This window comes from Mandrillus leucophaeus, unplaced genomic scaffold (genome assembly GCF_000951045.1).
Source record: "Mandrillus leucophaeus isolate KB7577 unplaced genomic scaffold, Mleu.le_1.0 Scaffold178, whole genome shotgun sequence".
In the NCBI taxonomy this organism is placed as follows: Eukaryota; Metazoa; Chordata; class Mammalia; order Primates; family Cercopithecidae; genus Mandrillus; species Mandrillus leucophaeus.
This window is the reverse complement of record NW_012101787.1, coordinates 167,093-184,877: the sequence shown is the minus strand read 5'-3', so window position 1 is coordinate 184,877 and position 17,785 is coordinate 167,093.

The following is a 17,785-nucleotide window of genomic DNA, read 5'->3' as shown; positions in this document are numbered from 1 at the left end:
GCCTGTAATCCCAGCACTTTGGGAGGCCAAGGCTGGCAGATCATGAGGTCAGGAGTTCGATACCATCCTGGCCTATATGGTGAAACCTCGTCTCTACTAAAAATACAAAAATTAGCCGGGCGTGGTGGCACGCACCTATAATCACAGCTACTCATGAGCCCGAGGCAGGAAGATCGCTTGAACTTGGGAGACAGAGGTTGCCGTGAGCTGAGATTGAGCCACTGCACTCCAGCTTGGGCAAGAGAGTGAGATTCCATCTCAAAAGAAAACAAACAAACAAACAAACAAACAAAAACCTCTAAAACTTAATGCTCTGGAAAAGGTATTGTGTGAAAGGGACAGAAAAATGAATACTTCTCAGTTTAAAATAACAACAACAACAACAAAACTAAATCTGGTCAGATGAAGATTGACCTCAGATGTAAAAATACCGAAATATAGCATAGGGACAAAAATCAAGTGAATGTTAAATTTTAATATGCTCATATACCCTGCAGACCAAATTATATCCAACTTTTAGGTTCCCTTCCCATCCATGTCCATGTGGATACCTATAAACATGACAGATACAGTTTTTTGAAACTAAAATTTAAAAAAATGTTTCTTAGAGACAGGGTCTTACTATGTTACCCAGGCTGCATTTGAACTCCTGGCCTCAAGCGATCTTCCCACCTCAGCCTCTCAAGTAGCTGTAGAAGTGCACTGTAGAAGTACACCACTGTGTCCAGCTGACAGATGTAATTTTCAATTTTGTCTTTTTAATGTAACTTCATCATAACCATTTTACTATATTACTATATAATTATCAAGGCTGTGACACCATATTGTCTTCATTTACATTTTTGTTAACTCACTGAAGATTTTTTCCATGTTCGTTTACAAATTGTGTATCTGTGTTAGTCTGATCTCACACTGCTATAAAGAACTACTTGAGACTGGGTAATTTATAAAGAAAAGAGGTTTAATTGACTCACAGTTCTGCAGGCTTAACAGGAAGCATGTCTGGGAGGCCTTAGGAAACTTAAAATCATGGTAGAAGGCAAAGGGGAAGCAAGCACCATTTTCGCATGGTGGCAGGAGAAAGAGAGAGTGCGAAGGGGGAAGTGCTACACACTTTTAAACCATTAGGTCTCATGAGAACTCACTATCATGAGAACAGCAAGGGAGATATCCGCCCTCACGATCCAATCACCTCCCACCAAGCCCCTCCCCTGACACATGGGAATTGCAATTCCACATGAGATTTGGGTGGGGACATAGAGCCAAACCATATCAGTATCCATATATAAATTGTCTATTCATACTTGGCCATTTGTGTATTAAAATCTTAACTATATTTTACAAATTTATTTGATTCCTTTTTACAATATAGGCATTATATGCTACTTCTCTGGTGATAAAATAAAATTCTATTTTCTGTGGCTTTATACCATTTAAAAACATGTTATGTATATAGCCTATTCATTTTTGTGTAAAGTATGATCATAGGCCAAATTTAGATTTTCAGACTATACAATTATTATTTCTTCAACAATGTTATTGAATCACTTTTCTCATCCATACCCCTCTCCTCTGTTTTTAGCTCCAGAACACATATAATTGGTAAGATGAGATTAACAACCAGAATGTGGTAATTAAAAGAGATACTTTATAACAACATACTATCAAATCTGAATTAGATAGTATGTTGATATTAGATATTAGAAGGGAGAATGGCAATGTATAATCCACTTTTTCTACACTCATACATTGAGTACTTACTATGTTACCCCCACTGCACTTGAACTCTTGAGCTCAAATGATCCTCCCACCTCAGCCTCTCAAGTAGCTAGGGCTATAGGTGTGCCCTGTACCTGGCTGACAGGTATATTTTAGGTGCTTGGGGCATACCAATGAACAATGAGAAAATCCTTGTCCTATAAAATTTATAACATTTTTGTGTATTTGAGGAAGGTTAAATAAATAAATTAAATTAAATTAAACTTATTAAATGATGATCAGTGAGAAAAAAAGATAAAACAGGACAGAGGGTTAAGAAGATTCCAATTGGCTGTGGAGACTAATATTTTAAGTGAGTTGTTCTGGAAAGGGTTCACTGTGAAGGAGGCCAGTGCTATGGTTTGAGGTGCACCCCCACCAAGTTCATGTATTGGGAACTTAATCCCCATTACAACAGTGTTGGGGGGTTGAAAAAGAGATGATTAGGTCATGAGTGCTATTCCTTCAAGAATAGATTAATGTCATCATTGCATGAATAGGTTAATTATCCTGAGTGTGGATTTGTTGTAAAAGTGAGGCCAGCCCTCTCTTGCTCCTCTCTTACACTCTCTTGCCCTTACACCTTCTGTCATAGAATGACACAGCACAAAGGCCCTTGCCAGATGCCAGTACCATACTCTTGGGCTTCCCATCCTCTAGAACCATGAGCCAAATAAATTTCTGTTAATTATAGACTAGTCAGTTTCTGGTATTCTGTTATAGCAGCACAAAATGGACTAAGTAAAAAAAAATTGGCATTGAGAAGTGGAGCTTTTGTTATAACAAATACCTGAAAATGTAGAGGCAAATTTGGAAGTAGGTGATGGGTAGAGGCTGAAAGAAATGGAGTTGGTAGAAAAAGCCTAGCTTGTTGTGAATGAAAAATGAAGGACAATTCTGGTGAGGGCTCAGAAGAAGAGGAGAGCTGTAGAGAAAGTCTGAATCTTCTTAGAGATTACTTAAGTGGTCATCATCAGAATGTTGACAGAAATATGGACAGGGAAGACCATTCTGATGAGGTCTTAGATGGACATTAGAAACAAGATATTGGAAACTAGAGTAAAGACTGCCCTTGTTATATGATTGGTAAGACCTTGGGAGAATTGTGTCCATGTCCTAGGTCTTTGTGGAAAGTAAAATTGAAGAGCAACACGCTAGGATATCTGGCAGAAGAAATATCTAAGCAGTAAAGCATTAAAGGTGTGGCAAGCCTCCTGTATTAGTCTGTTTTCATGCTGCTGATAAAGACATACTGAGACTCGGTGATTTATAAGGAAAAAGAAGTTTAATGGACTCATAGTTCCCCATGGCTGGGGAGGCCTTCACAATCATGGCAGAAGGCAAAAGGCAATTTTTTTTTTTTCTTTGAGACAGGGTCTCCCTCTGTTGCCCAGGCTGAAATGCAGTGGCGTGATCTTGGCTCACTGCAACATCTGCCTCCTGGGTTCAAGCAATTCTCCTGCCTTAGCCTCCCGAGTAGCTGGGATTACAGGCGTGTACCACCATGCCTGGCTAATTTTTGTATTTTTAGTAGAGATGGGGTTTTACCACATTGGCCATGCTGGTCACGAACTCCTGACCTCAGGTGATCCGCCCACCTCGGCCTCCCAAAGTGCTAGTTTTATAGGCATAAGCCACCACACCTGGCCAAAAGGCACTTCTTACACCGCAGCAGGCAAGACAGAATGAGAGCCAAGCAAAAGGAGTTTCCCCTTGTAAAACTGTTAGATCTCATGAGACCTTCTCGATACCATGAGAACAGTATGGGAGAAACTGCCCCATGATTCAATTACCTCCCACCAGGACCTTCCAACAACATGTGGGAAATACGGGAGTTACAAATCAAGATGAGATCTGGGGGGAGACACAGCCAAACCGTATCACCTCCTTTTGGTCAACTTGCAGTAAAATGAGAGAGGTGAAAAATTATTTTAAGATGGAATTTACAATTTAAAAGGGAACAAAATGAGAAGATTTGGAAAACCCTCAGCCTGGCCATGTCAAAAATAAAAAAGTGTATTAGGGAGAGAATACTAAGGGTGTGGCCAAGTGAATAATATGTCTAGAAGGGAACTAGGTGCTATTTACGAAGACAGTGAGAGAATGACCTCACAGGCGGTTCAGAGATCTTTGAGGCAAGCTAAAACATTGAGGACAAGCTTTCAAGAGAGGCACTTAGCATTCACTGCCCAGAGCTGCCTCAGAACTCTGCTTCCTGTATCTCAGCATAATGCTTCTTGGCCATGCCAGCCATAGCTTTAGTAGGCCCAGGTGTGGTTTGTGCTGCTGCTTTGGAAGGTGCAAGTAGTAAGCTTTGGCAGTGTCCACACGGTGCTGACTCTGTAAATACGTAGAGTGCATGAGCTGTGGGGCCATGACAGCCTTCATCAAGATTTCATGGTTTTTTTCTTTTCTTTTCTTTTTTTTTTGACATGAATTTCTCTCTGTCGCCCAGGTCGGAATGCAGTGGCGTGATCTTGGCTCACTGCAACCGCCACCCCCCGGTTCAACAATTCTCCTGCCTCAGCCTCCCAAGTAGCTGGGATTACAGGCACGTGCCATCACGTCCAGCTAATTTTTGTATTTTTAGTAGAGATGCAGTTTCACCATGTCGGCCAGGCTGGTCTCGAATTCCTGACCTCAAGGGATCCGCCTGCCTTGGCCTCCCAAAGTGCTGGGATTATAGGCATGAGTCACCACGTCCGGCCCTCCATCTAGATTTCAAAGGACGTTGCAGACAACCCAGGGGCCCACGCAGAGACTTATCTTAGGAGAAGAGCCACTGCAGAGTGCCCTGGGACTAGGGTAATGCCTAAAGGAGCAGTGGGAGTTGGGTAGCCTCCAAGACCCCAGAACTGTAGGGCACCGGTGTGCAGCTCCAGCCTGGGAAAGCTGCAGGAATGAGATTCCAACCCCTGAGAACTGCTGATGGACTAAGCCCAACAAAGCCATAGAGGTGGGGCTGCCTGAGGCCCTGGACACCTAACCCCGACTCCAGTGTGCCCAGGATGTGGGACATGGAGTCAAAAAAGGTTATTCTTCATCTTTAAGACTCAATGTTGTTTTCCTCATTGGGTTTGGACTTGATCCGGATCAGTTACCTGTTTCTTCTTGCCTATTTCTCCCTTTTGAAACGGGAACGTTTATCCTATGCCTGTCTCACCATTGTACTTTGGAAGCATGTATCTTACTAATTTCATAGGCTCACAAGTGGAGAGGAATTTGCCTCTGGATAATTCATGCCTCGAGTCTCATCCATATCTGATTCAGATGAGACTCTGAACTTTGGATTTTTGAGTTGGTGCTGTAATGAGTTAAGACTTTTGGGGCTATTAGGACAAAATGAATGTGCTTTGCATTGTGAGAAGGACATGAATTTTGGGGGCCAGAGGCAAAATGCCATGGTTTGAATGTGTTGTTCAAAGTTGATGTGTTGGAAACTTAATCTCCAAAGCAGCAATGTTGGGAAGCAGGGCCTAATAAGAGGTAATTAGGTCATGAGGGCTCTGTCCTCATGAATGGATTAATGTAGTTATTGGGAGAGTGGCTTTGTTATAAAGGCTAATTTGGCCTCCTTTTGCCCTCTCTACAAAGCTTTTTCCAACTTTTCCATATGGTACTTGTTGACTATCTGTCTTGGGTTTGTATTTAGCCCTGGATGGAGTTTACCACCCACTTTAAACTGCATTCCCATGGAACCCAACTCCAGGAAGATCCGGGCTTGGTCCCCCAGGCCTGCTACCACTCTCACACTGTTCACATTCTCCATCAGCACTTGGGCCTGAGCTGCACTAGGGAGTGAGTCTTCCATATGTCACATTTTCCACTCCTGACCACTGGGCAAGGATTCAGCACTAGGTTTTTCCCAATTCACTCGCCACTATTAGAGGGAATTTTTGTTGGTTTCTTTTCCCCTGATGACGAATATGTTTAAGTCCAGCAGGCTGCTATGCCTAATCTGAGGTTGTGAAACATACACCCTAACTAATACAGACAGAAAGCAAAGACAAGTGGCTGTCTAATGGAAGAATGTCCCAGGAAGAGGTAACAGCATGTGCAAAGGCCCTGGGGCAGGAGCATGCTCGTCACAGCAAGGAATAACAAGGACGCCAGAGTGGCTGGAGTAGGGTAAGAAAGGAAATGAGATCAGATAAATAAAATGTGTGCTGATTGTGTAGGTTTATAGGGCCTAAAAACATTTAATGAAGGATCTATAAATTGGAGCTAGAAACACAAAGAACATTTGGATTAACACAAAAGGAGAGAGGAGGTAGGTGGCACTTCCATGAACTCGAATACAGGCTACGGGGACAAACGCAGGATATAGGTGTCACATTCTTAAGTGGATTCCAGATCTAGCATAGATGTATTATGTTGTAGTGAGAACCATATGGGCTTTGTAACTATCTAAACAGGCTGAAATTCAAGCAGAGTGATCTTAGGAAACCTGCTAAAATTTTCCAAGACTCACCTGCAACATCTGTAAAATAGATATGTAAAATGTACATAACCATCGTATGTTAAATGAGTATAATATCTATTGTAGAGTTAGAATATGAGAAGCTATTCTAGGCTACCTACTTTATTCCACCATCTGTAATCAAATCCACATTGGTTAGCCTTTCTTTTCTTTGTTCTTAAGGATGAGACACTGTTACAGTTTCTTCTCAAAGAACATTTAAACAATCTATTAACAGAAACACTTGAGATAATCTGCACTTGCTTCAGCCGTAGATGAAAGCCATCATCACCTTTCTCTTAGTTTGCATATAGGTTTTAAAAAATATTCATTTCATAATACATATGTCCCTAAACCTCACAAGCCTGTGGTTACAAAATAAAGTCTCATCTAAAAAATATTTAAACTGTAACAACTTTGAGCCCCCACACTAGTTTAGCAAAGTCCTGTCTTTCTCTCATCTCTCATGGGCAGTGTTGATTTTTAATGTTCTTCTTTATAAAAAATATCTTTTTCTATTTTTATCTGTATTACCTGTTCTCACTTTTCTTCTTATACTACGAGACCAGCCCATGTTCATAGTCTGGTGTACAGCTTAAGGTACTTTTTTATACGTTTATCTTTATTTATAAACATATTCATACATATACACACCTTATCACTTGTCTTACATATGTGGAATTATACACACTTCTGTGAATGTTACTTTTGTCATTCAATAATACTGTCTGGGAATCTGTCAGCACTGACTCATTTCACCCATTCTGCCCTTGATAAGCAAACAAAAACAAACAAAACAAAACAAAATACTTGTTCCATGTTGCCAAAGAACAATCCACAGAACAATTGGGGGAAATATAACTAAAGAGCTCCTTCACGTAATTTTTCCAAAACAAAGGAAATGTGTTCCAAGGGATAATTGAGGTCACTACTGCTTGTGGCAGAAAATGTCTAGCAACTTTTAAATAAAACTTTTTCAGATTCAGAACAAAAGAAAACAAAACAAAAATAAAAATAGAGCCCTACTTTCACCCTGTAGCAGCCTGATGTGTTAACTGGCTTTGGAAAAGAGCCCAAGTGATAGTCTTGATATGGAATACTGGGAGTGCTGGGATCCACCCAGAACTTTTTCAATGCTCGTAAGTGGGCAATGCCTGCTATCTGATGCCAAAATTTCACCAGAGGAAAAATGATGCCCCTCCATGAATAGACCGAAATCAGCAGGATAAAAATGACAATAATTTCAATGTAAATGTAAATGTTGGGTTGTGCACTTACGTTAGTAGTCAATTTTACACATTTCACTAGCATAGAAAAGGGAGAACTGGTGGTAGAAGTTGATGGGAAGGATGGCCAGGCAGTATTAGTAAATTTCAAGTTTAACGTGAGCAAATAGTGTTAAGCAGTTATTAAGTAAGTAGTGCAATCTAGGACTCTATTAATAGAAGTGTACTACTGCTCAGATCCCAGTGAGTAATGGACGCTTTATACTTTCGTGGTCAGCCCTTATTTGGAGTTCAGAGGTAGGTGCCTCATTTTGAGAGGTATGCTGAAAAACCTCCTCCAGGGAGGATAATTATAGGGGATTGGGTTGTAATTTCACTTGTAAGATTCTAGTTTTTTTTTTTTAAGAGAAAAAATGTCTGAAGTAAATTTTTAAAAATGCTAACATTTATTCATTGTAAGGGGTAGGTACATGAGAGTTGGGAAAAAAAATATATACTTTATAATAGTAGCCGTAAATACTTTCCCAACTTAATCACCACTGACAATTTCTCACTAATTTTGTCATTAGCCTCTTGTTATGGGCATGCTCATTACCTCTTTTAGTGACTAGGTTCTCTTTGACTATGTTACATATGCTGTTCTCTATATGATGAATCCAATTAATATTTATTTTTGCTTTTTATTTACATTTTATTTTATTTTGAGACAGGGTCTCATTCTGTTGCTTAGGCTGGAGTGCAGTGGTGTGATCTCAGCTCACTGCAACCTCCACCTCCCAGGTTTAAGTGATTTTCTGGCCTTAGCTTCCCGAGTAGCTGGGATTACAGGCACCTGCCACCACGCCTGGCTAATTTTTGTATTTTTAGTAAGGAAGAGGTTTCACCATGTTGGCCAGGCTGGTCTCAAAGTCCTGACCTCAAGTGATCTGCCTGCCTAGGCCTCCCAAAGCGCTAGGATTACAGGAATGAGCCACCATACCTGGCCTATTTTTATTTTTTAGAATGTAAAAAATCCAGTAAGTATAGATTGAGCATTTTCCAAATCCCAGATGCATTAGTTGGGGCAAAGGGTAAGTCATGGGAAGAGATCCAGTAATGCAGCCTAAAGAGCAAAGAAGTTTATTTCCCTTCTACATAATAGTCCAAGGTGTGCAGTTCAGGTGAATGGGACAGTTTTGCTCTAGGCAGTCACAGAGTGACTCAGGCTCCTCCGGTGTTTGGCTCCACCATCTCTATGGCCTTGCTGTTGTCTGCGTGGAGGCTGAGTCAGTCCTGTCTGGGTTCGAGTCAGCTGGGAAGAGAGAAAAGGGCAAGGAGAAAACATTACCACTTCTAAGACAGAAACTCAGAAGTGTTCATCATCACTTATGTTCACATCCCATTGGTAAGAACGTAGTCACCAGTAAGTAGGTCATCTAACAGGAAGGGAGGTCTGAAAATGCAGTTAAACCGCATGCTCAGGAGGAAGGGGAGAATAAATGTTTGGTGAACCTCTGCCAGACTAGTCTCCACCTTACTAGATGATGTGCTAAGTGCATGAGAATTTTCCCTTCTCTTCCTCTCTATCCAGGACGCTTGTTCTCTTTAAAATCCACTTCATATCTTCTAGGATATGTTTTCTAAATAGACAGTCCTGCTCTGCATTTAAAAATTATGTCTATAATATAAACTTCATTTTATTCAACAGCTTTAAATCAGTCAATTCATATTGATTAATACCTACTGTGTGTCAGTTATTACACTGACAGCAAGAATTAGGTGGTAAGGAAAATAGATACAGTTCCTGCCCCTCATAGAACTTAAGAGACCAGTGGAGGAAACAGATATTATACATCTACTTAAGTTATTAAATGTACAGTGAATGGTTTTAAATGTAATATAAATTAAATGTATAAGTTAATTAAAAGTAGAAGTAGAAGTCATGATGAGTGCTATGAAGGTCTAGAACACCATACCTTGAAAAAATATAAAGAAAGGTTTTGTTTTAGACTGGACATTTGAGGAAGGCATAGTGAACATGAATCAACTTACGTTTAAAATTTAGAATTACATCTCATTTGGACCTCTTTTTCTCAGCTAAGTCCAAAAGAGTGCAACCAGGACGAAAAGAGTTCTAGAGAGGTGACATGGGAGGACTTCTCAAAAGATCCCTTGTCTTGAGAAAACGTAAGTACTGGCAGAGTGGGAAATGGGATCAGGGAGGCGGGGTAGCACATGTTACAGCAGTTTCCAGATACTGAGCTATCTGGAAACTGCTGTCATACAGAAGAGAGACATTTGTTTTACTCCCAAGGATAAAACTAGGAACAATTAGAGGGAGCTGAAGAGATAAAGATTTTAGATCAATTAAAAAAACAAAAAACAAAAAAACACAGCAAACTATAACGTTCCATCAAATAGACTATCTAAAAGACGATCTCATTAGATGGTGTCTGTCACCAGAGGTGGAATGACACTCTGTCAGGCACACTGGGGAAGAAATTCCTAAACAGGATTAGAAGTTTACTAACATCGGCTGGGCGCAGTAGCTCAGGCCTGTAATCCCAGCACTTTGGGAGGCTGAGGCGGGTGGGATCACGAGCAAAGGAGATCGAGACCATCCTGGCTAACACGGTGAAACCCCGTCTCTACTAAAAATATAAAAAATTAGCCGAGCGTGGTGGTGCGCACCTGTAGTCCCAGCTACTTGGGAGGCCGAGGCAGGAGAATGGTGTGAACACAGGAGGCGGAGCTTGCAGTGAGCTGAGATCACCCGACTGCACTCCAGCCTGGGGGACAGAGTGAGACAATGTCTCAAAACAAACAAACAAAAAAAAGTTTATTAACATAATTGCTCAAATCCTTTCTAAGATTTTTCGGGATTTTCCTTCTTTCATGCACAGTATATCAATTAGTATGGTAAAAACATTGTAACTTTAGCTGTGGGGTCAGAAAACATTGAACATAAAAATCTCGAAAAATTATCATTAATATATTTTAAAAATTGATATATTTTGCTAATGATTTAGAAATAACTGTACAATAGTTTGGAGATACTAAGTGACTGGGGAATGGTATATAAGAAGCACATTTAGTGCTTTTTAGGTGCTGGATCCTAATCTACTCTGTATGCTTTGAAACAGACCTACAGGACAGAATGAGAAGTACGTATAATGTGTTCTCAGGCTGACATTTCTGCTAATGGTGTTTATCTTTATGATTCCTTTTAGTAACATGGATGGTAAATGCAATTGGCAGAAATGTATAATCATGGCCAGAGGATATTATTAAATAAGAAAAATACAGATGTTTCTCATCTTAATGAGGTTATGCCCCAATAAACCCATTGTAAGTTGAAAATATCGTAAGTCAAAATTGCATTGAATACACTAACCTATCAAACATCATAGCTTAGCTAGCCAACCAGAAACATGCTCAGAACACTTCAATTAGCCTCTAGTTGGGAAAACTCACTTAACACAAAGCTTATTTTATAATACAATGTTGAATACCTCATGTAATTAATAAATACTGTCACTGTGTTAGTCAGGATGGTCTTGATCTCCTGACCTCATGATCCACCTGCCTTGGCTTCCCAAAGTGTTGGAATTACAGGCGTGAGCCACCGAGTCTGGTCTTTTTATTTTTTTTAGAGACAGGGTCTTGCTCTGTCACCCAGGCTGGAGTGCAATGGCATGATCATGGCTCACTGTATCCTGGAACTTCACTGTATCCTGCGCTCAAGTGATCCTCTTGCTTCAGCCTCCCAAGTAGCTGGGACTATAGGTGTGGGCCACCCTGCCTGGCTACTTTTTAATTTTTTTTTTTTTGTAGAGACAGGGCCTTGCTATGTTGCCCTGGCTAGTCTTGAACTCCTGGCCTCAAGCAATGCTCTCCCATCGGCCTCCCAAAGTGCTGGGATTACAGATGTTAGCCACTGCACCTGGTCAGGACACTGCTTTCTGTCAGGTGCCTTGATAATTACTTCTAGCTCCAAAATCTTACGCTAATTAAGTTAAGAAACTCTCAAAGTTTTTTCCCAAAGTTTTCTCCATCAATGCTAGATTTACTTTGTTTTTAATTTTCTTCTCATGATTCAGTACACTTAGAAAGAAAAGTGAAAATAATGTAGAAGGGGTAAGAAGACTATTTCTTTCCTTAATTTGCCAAACTTTCATTATAATACACCTCTTATTTTCCAGTACTAGATAATCAGTTATTGCCCTCTGCTGCTTATCAACTGTGAACACTTAAGCAACATATTTGTCCTTTTTATACCTAAAGCTTTTGATTTTCAAAATCAAGATTAGAATATCTACTTTCAGGTTTATTATGAGAATTTACTACGATAATCTATGTCAAAGGACTTCACACAGTGATAAGCCTATGTTGGGACTAAATGCCCACTTACTTTGTTTTTTTCTTCCAACTATGTACTTAAAAATATTCTATTCAACATATTTTTATTTTTCAGGTTTAGTCAATGCTTCTGCAGATGCTTTTCAGAAAGTCTGGCTGCTGGTGAACTTACTTTTTTCATCACCTTAAATATTTTTAAAAATTATGCTAAAATATGCAAACATGAAATTTACTATCTTAACTATTTGTAAGTGGACAGTTCAATATTATTAAGTATATTCACATTGTTGTGCAACCAATTTCCAGAACTTTTTCATCTTGCAAAATCGAAGCTCTATACCCATTAAATAAGTCCCCATTCCTCCCTACCCTCAGCTTCTGACAAACACCATTTTGCTTTCTCTTTCTATGAAATTGAATACTCTAGATCCTTATGTAAGCAGAATCATATAGTATTTGTCTTTTTGTGACTGGCTTATTTCACTTTGTGTAATGTTCTCAAGGTGCATCCATTTTGCGGCATGTATCAGAATATCCTTTGGTGAACTTAATTTTAAAAATAAACTTTCTGCCAGGCCTGGTGGCTCACGCCTGTAATCCCAGTACTTTGGGAGGCCGAAGCGGGTGGTTCACGAGGTCAGGAGATTGAGACCATCCTGACTAACATGGTGAAACCCCGTCTCTACTAAAAATACAAAAAATTAGACGGGCTTGGTGGCAGGCGCCTGTAGTCCCAGCTACTCCGGAGGCTGAGGCCGGAGAATGGCGTGAACCTGGAAGGGGGAGCTTGCAGTGAGCCGAGATTGCGCCACTGCACTCAGCCTGGGCGACAGAGCGAGACTCCGTCTCAAAACAAAAAAAACAAAAAACCAAAAAACTACTTTCTATGATACGCTTGCTAAAATTTCCAGATTTCCTTTAATATTATATTTCTCCACAATTGATAGATAATGATGCCTCCAATACCATATACTATTATTGTGAAACCGTAAAAAGTGAAATAGTGCCTAGAAGCAGCCTCTAGTCACTAATACTATGCTTGTTATGAATATCCCACTTTATTTTGTGTATGTACACGGGGGCATATTTATTACTCTGAATCAGCCAGTGTTCTCCTCCATAGGCTATTCTCTGTTAGCACTCTAGTTTATAACCGTAGTAAGAAGTTTAATGAACAGAAAGGAATGCTGTAAAAAGCATATTTCAAACATTATTTAGACTATCCATTGATTCTGAGAATTCCTGAGCAACTTTAATTTAAAATGCTCATTTTTCTCACTCAATGCCTCCTGTTACTAGGTTCCTTTCTGGGCTCCACTTCAAGCCTTGCTTTCTGTGTTCTTTCTCTCTGTTTGGAACGTACAGCCTCCCAGAGTTCCTGGAACTCTTCCGAATGTGGTGATTTGGTTCTCCTCCAAGACCTTCACTGAATTCAGATGCACTGCAAACTTTCCCAGAGCTGGCCCCTTGAAATCAGGCAGAAGGCAATCTTGGTGGTTAGTAGAAAATACGCTTTTAGATTCAACATATGCAACTACTTTTCACTCCTTTGTGGCTGTTGAGCCTATTTCTTTTCTCCCTTTACTTCATGGGGAAATGACCTGGTGGTTAGGGTGGAGTATGGAGTGAGGTGAGTTGGAGAGGATTCTAGGAGGAGGGAGGATAACAAGGTGGGAGGAGTGTGATCCAGCTGTGGAGAAATCCCCATATGTTGTCAAATGGGGTCAACATTTCTTGTAGAAATACACTCAATGTCTGTTACCACAGTTTCCTTGAATAATGTTCAACAGTTTTAAAAAAATTAATTTATTAAAAATTTAGATTAATGACGATCTTAGTCTGTTTTGTGCAGCTATAACCACAGAACAGGTTATTTATAATGAACAGAAATTTATGTGGTCACAATTCTGGTAGCTGGGAAGTCCAAGTGCATGGGGCCAGCATCCTGTAAGGGCCTTCATGTTGCCTTATCCCATAGCTATAGGTGGAAGGGGAAGAGAGTACAAGGAAAGAGCAAGAGAGGGCTGAACTCACTTTTATAACAAATCCACTCTCATGATAATGAGCCCATTCCTGCGATAATGACATTCATGCATTCATGAGGGCACATCCCTCATGATGTAATCACTCTTGAAGGTCCCATCACTCGGCACTGTTGACTGGAGATTAAGTTTTTAACACATGAACACTGGGGGACATACTCAGACCATAGCAATGACTTTTAAGCCTGGCGCTCTCCTGTATTTCAACTTTTCACTTTCTTTTAATTCATTTGTCTTTTAGGCTAGCCACAAGATACATTTTCCTCATCTGGAATAATTTCCCCAAGTTCCCCTTCAACCGTCCCACAGCCTCATGTTTTTTAAAAGTCACCTATTAATGGATGATTAGATGCAGAAAAAAGTCAGCTATAACTCACTTAACTCCCTGATTAAAAGGTACTACTCTATAAAGGGATTTCCTATTTACAAGGAGGTGCATTTTAATTCATACAAGAGATAGATGCATGAAATATTTACAAATTATAAATATTTATGTACAAGTCTTTGCATGATCATATGATTTCATTTCTCTTAAGTACATACCTAGAAGTAAAATGGCTGGATTACATGACATGTATGTGTAACTTTTTAGGAAACTGCCCCAAACCAATTATGTCATTTTACTTCCCCACTGGAAATACATTAATGTTTGTTATTCTGCATTTACATCAACACTCGATATAGTTGCTCTTTTTAATTTTTGATATCACAAACATAGTGGTATCTCATTGTGATTTTAATTTGCACTTTCTTAATGACTGATGATGTTGAGCAAGTGCTCAACTTGCCATTCACACACCTTCTTTGATAAGGTGTATGTTAAAATCTTTTGCTTATTTTTCATGGATTGCCTGTTTTTTATTATTACATTTTGAGAGTTTTTATGTATTCTGTTTGCAAGTTCCCTATCAGATATGTAATTTGCTAATATTTTCTCTCAGTCTAAATTCTGATACTATCCAATTTATCTTCTTTTGTTTTATGAGTCATGCTTATGGTGTGGTATCTATGAAATTCTTTGCCTAACCCAAGGTTACAGATAGACTTTTTCTCATGTTTGTTCTAGAGGTTTATAGTCCTAGTTCCTACATTTAGTTCTTTGATCTACTTAGAGTTATTTTTATACAGTGGGGGTATAAATCAAAGTTCATTTCCTTGCCTACGAGTATCCAATTTTTACAGCACAACTGGTTTAAAACACTGCCCTTTCTCCACTGAGTTGTTTTTGCAACTTTGTTGAAAATCAATTGACCCTTTATATGTGGGTTTATTTTAGACTCTATTCTGTTCTATTGATCTATTTGCCTATTTTAAAAATCAATACCACACTGTCATAATTACTATAGCTTTATAATACGTCTTGAAGTCAGGTAATGAAAGTTCTCTCTCTTTCAAATTGGTCTTCTCTTTCAAAATTTTGCTGGCTATTCCAAGTTTTTATATTTTCATATAATTTTAGCATTGACTTGTTGATTTTTACAAAACATTGTGATGGAATTTTTGATTGAGATTACATTGAACTAATAAATAAATTTTCAGATGACCTATTAGTCAATCTTAGTGTAAGATTTTAGCAAAATGTAGTCTTACTTATGGACATCTTAGCCATATTTAATATCTCATCCATGAGCATAGAATATATCTCCATTTATTTAGATCATCTTTAATTTATCTCAGCAATGGTTTGTAGTTTTTAGTGTACAAGTCTTGCATATATCTTGTCAGATTTATCATCAAATATTTAATATCTGTGATGTTATTGTAAATGGTATTTAAAAAATCAAGTGCAGATTTTTCATCAATGTTTTTTAGTAGTTTAAGAAAGTCACATTCTACTCCTACCCTTTTTGATCTAGATTGTTTTGGTCATTCAGGATCCTTTGTGTTTCCATACAAATTTTAGGATTAATTTTTCCATTTCTGTGAAGAGTGACATTAGAATTTTGATAGGAATTGCATTGATTCTGTAGATTGCTTTGGGTATTATGACTTTTATCAATGGTTATTCTTCCAATCCATGAACATAGGATATATTTCCATTTATTTATGTCACTTTCAATTTTATTCACCAATGTTTTATAATTTTCAGTATACGTATCATTCACTTCCTTGTCTCAATTTACTCCTGATTGTCTTATTTTTTAATACTATTGTAAATGAGATTGTTTTCTTAATTTCTTTTTCAGATAGCTCATTGTTAATGTATAGAAGCACTACTGATTTTTGTAAGTTGATTTTGTGTCCTGCAGCTCTACTGAATTTGTTTACTAGTTCTAACTGCTTTTTGGTGGAATGTTTAAAGTTTTTTGCATAGAAGATAAAATCATCAGCAAACAGAGATAATTTTACTTTTTCCTTTCCTGTTTGGATACTTTTTATTTCTTTCTCTCGCCTACCTGCTCTGGCTAGGACTTTCAGTACTATGTTGAACAGAAGGGATGAGAGTGGGCATTCTTATTTTGTTCCTGCTCTTAGAGAAAAAGCGTTCCATTTTTTCACGTTGAGTATGTTAGCTATGGGCTTGTCATATATGGCCTTTGTCGCGTTGAGAAACATTCTTTCTATATGAAGTTGATTAAGAGTTTTTATTATGAAGAGATGTTGAAGTTTTTTCAAATTTTTTTTCCTGCAACTATTTAATTGATCGTGTGTGTGTGTGTGTGTGTGTGTGTGTGTTTTAACAAGCTCTCACTCTGTTGCCCAGGCTGGAGTGTAATGGCACAATCTCTGCTCACTGCAACCTCTACCTCCCTGGCTCAATTGATCCTCCTCTCTCAGCCTCCTGAGTAGCTGGGGCTACAGGCATGTGCCACCACACCTGGGTAATTTTTGTATTTTTTTGTAGAGATAGAGTTCGCCATGTTGCCCAGGCTGGTCTCGAACTCCTGAGTTCAAGTGATCCTCCTGCCTTGGCCTCCCAAAGTGCTGCACTTACATTACAGGTGTGAGCCACCATGCCTGACCCGATCATGTAGTTTTTGCCCTTTATTCTGCTAATATAGTGAATCACATTGATTGATTTGTGTTTGTTGAACCAATCTTGCATCCCAGAGATCAATCCCACTGAATTATTGTGAATGATACTTTGAATGTACTGCTGAATATGGTTAGCTAGTATTTTCTTGAGGAGTTTTGCATTTATGTTCATCAGTGATAATAGCCTGTAGTTTTATTTTCTTGTATATACCCATGTAACTACCATCCCTACCAAAATACAGATATACCTCAGAGATAAATAATATCTAATATAATAATATCTCTGAGGTTTAGTTCAGATAAATAATATCTCTGAGGTATATGATATATAATATCTCTGAGGTTTAGTTCCAGACCACTGCAATGAAGTGAATATTGCAATGATTTTTTTGGTTTCCCATTGCATATAAAAGTTATTGAACTATTTGAACTATATTTTAGTCTATTTAGTGTGCAATCACATGTCTAAAAAACCATTGTACATACTGTAACTGAAAATACGTTGGTCAGGTGTGGTGGCTCATGCCTGTAATTCCAGAACTTTGGGAGCCTGAGGTGGGTGGATCACTTGAGGTCAGGAGTTCAAGACCAGCCTGGTCAACATGGTGAAACCCTGTCTCTACTAAAAATACAAAAATTAGCCGAGCATGGTGGTGCACACCTGGAATCCCAGTTACTCAGGAGGCTGAGGTAGGAGAATTGCTTGAACCCGGGAGGCTCTTAGAGGTTGCAATTGCGCCACTGCACTCCAGGCTGGGTGACAGACCAAGATCCCGTCTCAAAAAAAAAAAAAAGAAAATACTTTATTGCTACAAATGCAAATGATCATTCAGACCTTCAGTGAGTTGTAATCTTTTTGCTCGTGGAGGATCTTTCCTCAATATTAATGACAACTGACTGATCAGGGTGTTGGTTGCTGCAGGTTGGGGTGGCTGTGGAAATTTCTTTCTTTTTTTTTTAATTATACTTTAAGTTCTAGGGTACAT